This window comes from Hibiscus syriacus, unplaced genomic scaffold, assembly GCF_006381635.1.
Source record: "Hibiscus syriacus cultivar Baekdansim isolate YM2019G1 unplaced genomic scaffold, ASM638163v2 tig00112737_pilon, whole genome shotgun sequence".
Lineage (NCBI taxonomy): Eukaryota > Viridiplantae > Streptophyta > Magnoliopsida > Malvales > Malvaceae > Hibiscus > Hibiscus syriacus.
The window spans coordinates 628,021-635,713 of record NW_024063391.1 but is presented as its reverse complement, the minus strand read 5'-3'; positions in this window follow the sequence as shown (position 1 = coordinate 635,713).

Below are 7,693 nucleotides of genomic sequence, written 5' to 3'. Positions count from 1 at the left end.
AATTTCTTGAATGCAAAATTATGGGGGCTCTATGATGATATCTCCTTCGTCTGGGGTTAGGGATGGAGTTATGTGTAAAGTCAAGGGGTTATTGTCTTTAGTCTTTTAATATTAGAAAATATATAAAGATAAATATGCATTTAGATCTTTAAATTTTAGTTTATTTTAATTTCGTTTTTTGTATTTTGATTTATTTTTATTTTACTTCTTATATTATTTTTATTTGTTATATCTTACCCCTTGAAATAGAATCTAAGCTCCGTCTTATGTGGTCTAAGATGCGAACTTCTGAAGATTCAACCAAATTAGTCAAGATGATTGGAGATCCAAATGATGATAACAATTCTTGCTCTTTGTTTTCGAAGGTCATCTCCGCTAGTATAACAAATTATCCCTTACTAGTCAAGGGGATGTCATAAAGTGACATGACTCGAAATTAATGGTAGGAAGTATAATGGCATTTTTATGATTTCGTTGGGTGTTCTTCGATTGGAAATAGATGGTTGTGTTGGCCATTAACAATTCACCATTTATTGTTTAGACAGAGAGTCACGACTAATAAGGAATAAATGTCCTTTTGAGTTTATTTGTCATTGGAGGTTTTCTAACACTTGTCATTTTTTAGAGGCATCTCATTTTCTCTTTTAGAGAGTTCAATTTATTAAGGATAGTTTGACAATAAGCGATTGCGTTTTGACATCGGTAGAGAGATACTTGTAACACCCATTTTTTTGTATATCTTTTCGTACACAAGATATATATGTTACATCACTTTTAAAATAGTCTTTCATTTGAAATCCCTTAAAATTTTGTTTTGAAATTTATACTAAAACATTTTAGTATAAACATAAAAAAGTCGTAAGAATATACTACTAAAATTTCCACTTTGTATATATTTTAGAGAATTTTTTTTCTTAATTTCGATTACATGCCAACAAATGTTCAACATAAACATGATTGTCCTACCGTTATTGATGAGAGTCAACTTTAGATTTGTGATAGTTGCTACTGCACCCCGTATCCGACTAGTCTTTGCTTTTACCTACGCGTGAATTCAACACACGTTAAGTATTTATATAGTGAGACATAATATTGTAAAGAAACTGTAATTTATACATACGTATCTCATGACTATTAAATGACACATTAAATCGCATTTTCATATAGATAAGATAAATTATTCTCAGTTCAACTATATGTCTTTCATACATTCATCGAAATTATTCTTAGTACGTCCAGCATACCTATCCTTCTGTATTTTTTTCTTCATTATTCTATATTTGCCCTATGTACGTTAAATGAGAAAGTAATACACATGTATTGCACCAAAGTGCCAAATAGTCCTTTATCTTTTATAATTATCATTAGTGGCATCCTTTCATACCAATTATACATTGTTATATATTTTCATTTATGACATCCTTTCATGCCTTTAATGCACCGTTATCCATTTCATTTATTTTCAAGTTATTATCATTTCATTGCGATGCACACGTAGTTCCATATAATCATTCATAAACATATTATGAATTTCGTGAATTGCACACATAGTGCTGAAACATTTATTCATCAACATATGATGAATTCCGTGAATTGCACACATAGTGCCGAAACGGTTATTCATCAACACATGATGAATTCAGTGAATTGCACACATAGTGTCGAAACGGTTATTCATCAACATATGATGAATTCCGTGAATTACACACATAGTGCCGAAACGGTTATTCATCAACATATGATGAATTCCGTACTTTGCACACTTAGTGCCTATTTAGTAATCACCCCACACATATTAAGCAATCATACATATATGACTAGTATAACCTATAGTTACACAACATATAGTTACACAATTAAATGCACTCACCTGGATTGCCTTGCTATTGTATCCTAAACGCAAAGTTGATTACTCAGGTACTTTTCCTTTGCCTTTTGTTTTTCTTGACTCGGGAACTTGATTTCGATTTACTCAAGCATCCAACAAAGACATATACAATATTAATTGTTAGTATATTTCCTAACAATTATACTTAAACATTACTCAAGAGTACATATTATTATATTTTCTATAACAATCTTAGATTATCTTCACATTTATGGCTCAATAGTATCGATACCCTTACCTTGGTATCGATACTACCATACTATGGTACCGATACTCTATTACGGTACCGATACCATTTCTGCATCCTGTTAACAATGGTATCGATACCATCCTCATAGTATCGATACTCCCCTCTTGGTATCGATACCACTTGAATCGACATCGATACTACTCAGCAGATTCTACTAAATTTAAGCTTATAGTATCGGCACTGTTCTATCAGTACCGATACCAGTACCCAAATTTCCCATTTTTCATCGCGAAACATACCCAAATTTGGTCAAATTTCCTTATGTTTACCTCCAACAATACTATTTAACTCTTCTCTACTTATACCTACTAACTTTCCTTCATTTAGATACTTAAAACATCTAGCATCCCTCAAGATAATTTGATTCTAAAAATCACACCACATTTTTTAACTTGTTTTTAGACTCATCCAATGCTTCCAATCTCTCATTTAGCTCTTACCTTTGAAGCTATGGAGGAGAGCAAAACCCATAGGAAAAAAGAATAAGAAGAAGAAATAGTTTGTTGACTTGCTTTCCCCTTTTTCTTAAATCCCTAATTTTAAATGGATTTTTAATTTCGTTTCACTTAAAAAGACCAAAATGCCCATTTCATTAATCTATCTCTTACAAATGGGTCTTACTTAAGTCATTTCTTGTACTTTACCTTTTATTCAATTTAGTCCTCTAAATATTTAATTTCTTTCAAATTAGTCATTGACCTACTATTTAGGGTATTACAATTCTCCCCCTTAAGAAAATTCGTCCTCAAATTTTAAAAAAAGTCTGAAACAAAGAGGTGTGGAAAATGCTTCCTCATATCATGCTCTCTTTCCCATGTAGCTTCTCCCACCTTATGATTCTGCCAAAGCACTTTAACCAACATAATCCTTTTGTTACGAAATTCCTTTGTTTCCTTAGCCAAGATTCGCACTGGTTCCTCTTCCTCATAAGGTAAATATGGTCGGATCTCTACTTCTTCAAGAGTGTTACTATAGGATAGATCTGATCTATACCTCATAAGCATCGATACGTGAAAACCACTGTGGATCTTGTTCATATCCGGAGGCAAAGCTAATTGATATGCTACGGGTCCAACCCTTTTTAATATCTCATATGATCCAATGAATCTCAGACTCAACTTTCCTTTTCGCCCAAAACGTAATACATTCTTCTAAGGTGATACTTTCAGAAAAACTTTATCACCTTCTTGTTGTTCAATATCTTTGCTCTTTAGATCAGCATAAAACTGTTGTCAATCGGAAGCTATCTTAAAATTATCTTGGGTGACTTTCATTTTATATTTCATTTCTTTCATTAATTCAGGGCCAACTAGATTTAGATCTTTTAACTCAAACCAATTTAATGGTGTTCAACCTTTTCTCCCATATAAAGCTTCGTATAAAACCATCTTGATGTTCCATTTTTCCTCTAATAGTACGTTAGACATTTTGCTAAAATTTTCATGATGGCTCTTTTCAAACCAGGCCACCCAACCGACTCTAAATCATGTCTAGGGTAATTCCTCTTGTGAGTCTTTAACTTTATCAAGGCATATGCCACAACCTTACCTTTTTGCATAAGCACACTTCCTAAGCTGTTGGGATATGAATTAGTAAAAACCACCAATTCTTTATCCAACTCAAGTTGTATAAACATTGACGTCTCTATTAAAATCCTCTTTAGCATTTCAAGACTCTTTTGACCCTTCTCCGTTCTACAAAAGACACATCTTTCTTTAAAAACGTAGTTAGAAGCGGGGCTAACGTCGAAAAGTTATTCACTAACTTTCGATAGTAACCAACAATCCCCAAAGAAATCCAATCTTCAGGATCATTCTTTGGGAGTTTCCAATTTACTACAACATGAGTTTCTCTTAGGATATACTCTTATACCTTATACCGAAACCACCTGGCAAAAGAAAGCCATCTTTGCTAACCAGAATTTCACATTGGGATAGTTTGGCATATAAGTTATTCTCTCGAAGAGTCTTATTTAATTGTAAAAAGTCTATGCATAACCACATAGATTTATCTTTCTTTTCGCTAATAACACAATTACTTCCCAAGATGAAATATTATGGCTGATAAAACTTTGATCAATCAACTCTTATAATTGAGCCCCTAATTTTCTTGACTCACTTAAATCATTTGATACTAAGTCATAGAAACATGTTCAATACCTTAATAACCATCAATCTTTAATTCCACCTCTCGATATGGAGGTAACCCAAGAAGTTTATCTGAAAAGACATCTATAAATTCCCAATTTTGTGAGATTATCAAAAAATTCTTCTTTAATTATTTGAGTATCTATCACATTAACCATAAAAGCTATATATATATATATATATATATATATATATATATATATATATCTTTTTGACATCATTTTCTTCACCATCATTATTGATAACACCTTGAGCGATGATTTTACTTTCTCTCCAAAAACTACAATTTCCATACCCTCAACATCTTTCTGAACTAATGGTCTATGGAGACAAACAACTTATACACAATATGATTTTAACTCATCAAATGACAATTCCATCATATCCACTGGGAACATAACCTCTTTAATCTTTATTAAATGTTTACTACCCGACCAACTCATACTTGTACCATGACCCACTAAGATTTACCGCTATCATCTCAATCGAGATTAAGTTGAATATAATACTTTTATTTTACAATCTTTCATTTTCCTTCTTGAGGTAATCCATATAACTTTTTCGGATTCATTTAAAATATTCACGAGTAGTTGAAACATTTTATATCTCAACTATGAAAGTCTAATTATCCAAATCATTTGATAAGAAGACTTAACAACTTTGTAGCAATAACCTCATAGCAATTAATGCTAAAATTACACTAGTAACCAAATTTACTCTTTTTCCTATCATTACGAACTTGACACTCTTCCAAATTCTCGATAATTAATCTCGATTTTAAATAATAATTCATTGAAGTATGAAATGGGTAGAAAATCCATTTTCACAATTTACCTTCTAAAAGTAACTCTATTAGGTCCATAAATCTTAACATTTATTCTTAAACAAACTCATAATCAGTTGATCCACTAATAACTCATATTTATATAAACTTTTAGCGGTCAATGCCTTTACTGCTTACTCATTTCCTCTTACTCAAATTAGCAATACTTTAAACAATTTAATGCTTCACTTAAATATTTCTCAATTATTTAAGCTTACCTAAAGAAACATCGGAAACATCGGAATCATCTCTAAATTCAGAAATTCCCTCTAAATCCTTATCCGATTCAACTTCTCTTGGGTCGATTTTAATTTTGACATTTTTTTCAATATTATCTACTTTCTTACCTTTGTACTTAGTTTCTAACATCTATTAGGGCATAAATAATAATAACATTCAAGTTAATAAGGAGTGACATCAATCACACTCTAATTGATACCAAACCAGTAACTTTGACAATCTTAATGGCATGTAATCCTTTTTCTCAATTCAATTAAACCCGGTTTCTGCCGAGAATCGACTGAACCTGTAGCTCTGATACCAATAAATATAACACCTATCTCCTGTATACCTTTCCGTTCACAAGATATAGATGTCACATCACTTTTAAAACAGTATTTCATTTGAAATCCCTTAAAATTTTGTTTCGAAATTTATACTAAAATATTTTAGTATAATCATAAAAAAGTCGTAAAAATATACTACTAAAATTTCCACTTTATATACATTTCAGAGCATTTTTTCTTAATTTCGATTACATGCCGACAAACGTTCAACATAAACATGATTGTCCTACCGTTACTGATGAGAGTCAACTTTAGATTTGTGATAGTTGTTATTGCACCCCGTATCCGACTAGTCTTTGCTTTTACCTACACGTGAAATCAACACACGTTAAATATTTACTTAGTGAGAGATAGCATTGTAAAGAAACTGTAATTTATACATACATATCTCATGACTATTAAATGTCACATTAAATCACATTTCATATGGATAAGATAAATCCTTCTTAGTTCAACCATATGTCTTTCATATATTCATCGAAATTATTCTTAGTAGGTCTAGCATACCTATCATTCCGTATATTTTCCCCATTATTCTTTATTTGCCTTATGTACGTTAAATGAGAAAGTAATGCACATGTATTGCACTGAAGTGCCAAATAGTCCTTTATCTTTTATAATTATCATGAGTGGCATCCTTTCATACCAATTATACATTGTTATATATTTTCATTTATGACATTATTTCATGACTTTAATGCACCATTATGCATTTCATTTATTTTCAAGTTATTATCATTTCATTGCGATGTACACGTAGTGCCCATACGGTCATTCATAAACATATTATAAATTCTGTGAATTGCACACATAGTGCCGAAACGGTTATTCATCAACATATGATGAATTCCGTGAATTGCACACGTAGTGCCGAAACGGTTATTCATCAACATATGATGAATTCCGTGAATTACACACGTAGTGTCAAAATGGTTATTCATAAACATATGATGAATTCTGTGAATTGCACACATAGTGCCGAAACGATTATTCATCAATATATGATGAATTCTGTACTTTGCATACTTAGTGCCTATTTGGTAATCACACCCACACATATTAAGCAATCATACATATATGACTAGTATAACCTATAGTTACACAACATATAGTTACACAATTAAATGCACTCACCTTGATCGCCTCACTATTGTATCCTAAACGCAAAGTTGATTACTCAGATACTTTGCCTTTTCCATTTGTTTTGATTGACTCGGGAACTTGATTTCGATCTACTCAAGCATCCAACAAAGACATATACAATATTAATTGTTAGTATATTTCCTAAAAATTATACTTAAACATTACTCAAGAGTACATATTATTATATTTTCTATAACAATATTAGCTTATCTTCACATTTCTGGCTCAATAGTATCAATACCCTTACCATGGTATCGATAGTACTATACTATGGTACCGATAATCTATTACGGTAGCGATACCATTTCTACATTCTGTTAACAATAATATCGATACCATCCTCATAGTATCAGTACTTCCTTATTGGTATTGATATCACTTGAATCGATATTGATACTACTCGACAGATTCTACTGATTTTAAGCCTATAGTATCGGTATTGTTTTATCAGTACCGATACTAGTACCCAAATTTCCCATTTTTAGCCCGAAACATACCCAAATTTGGTCAAATTTCCTTATGTTTACCCCCAACAATACTATTTAACTCTTCTATACTTATACCTACTAATTTTCCTTCATTTAGCTAATTAAAACATCTAGTATCCCTCAAGATCATTTGATTATAAGAATCGCACCACATTTTTAACTTGTTTTTAAACTCATCCAATTTTTCTAATCTCTCATTTACCTCTTTGACAAGTCAAATCTACTATTAAACATCAATAAACACTCATATCTTAACATATCATTTCAAAACCCATTTTCTTAATTCTCTAATATTTCCCCCATGCCATAGTTCTAATCTTATATAACCTTTCCTTAAGCTTACATATCACTTAAGATTGCAAAAACAACCCATAATCGAAAGGAAAAA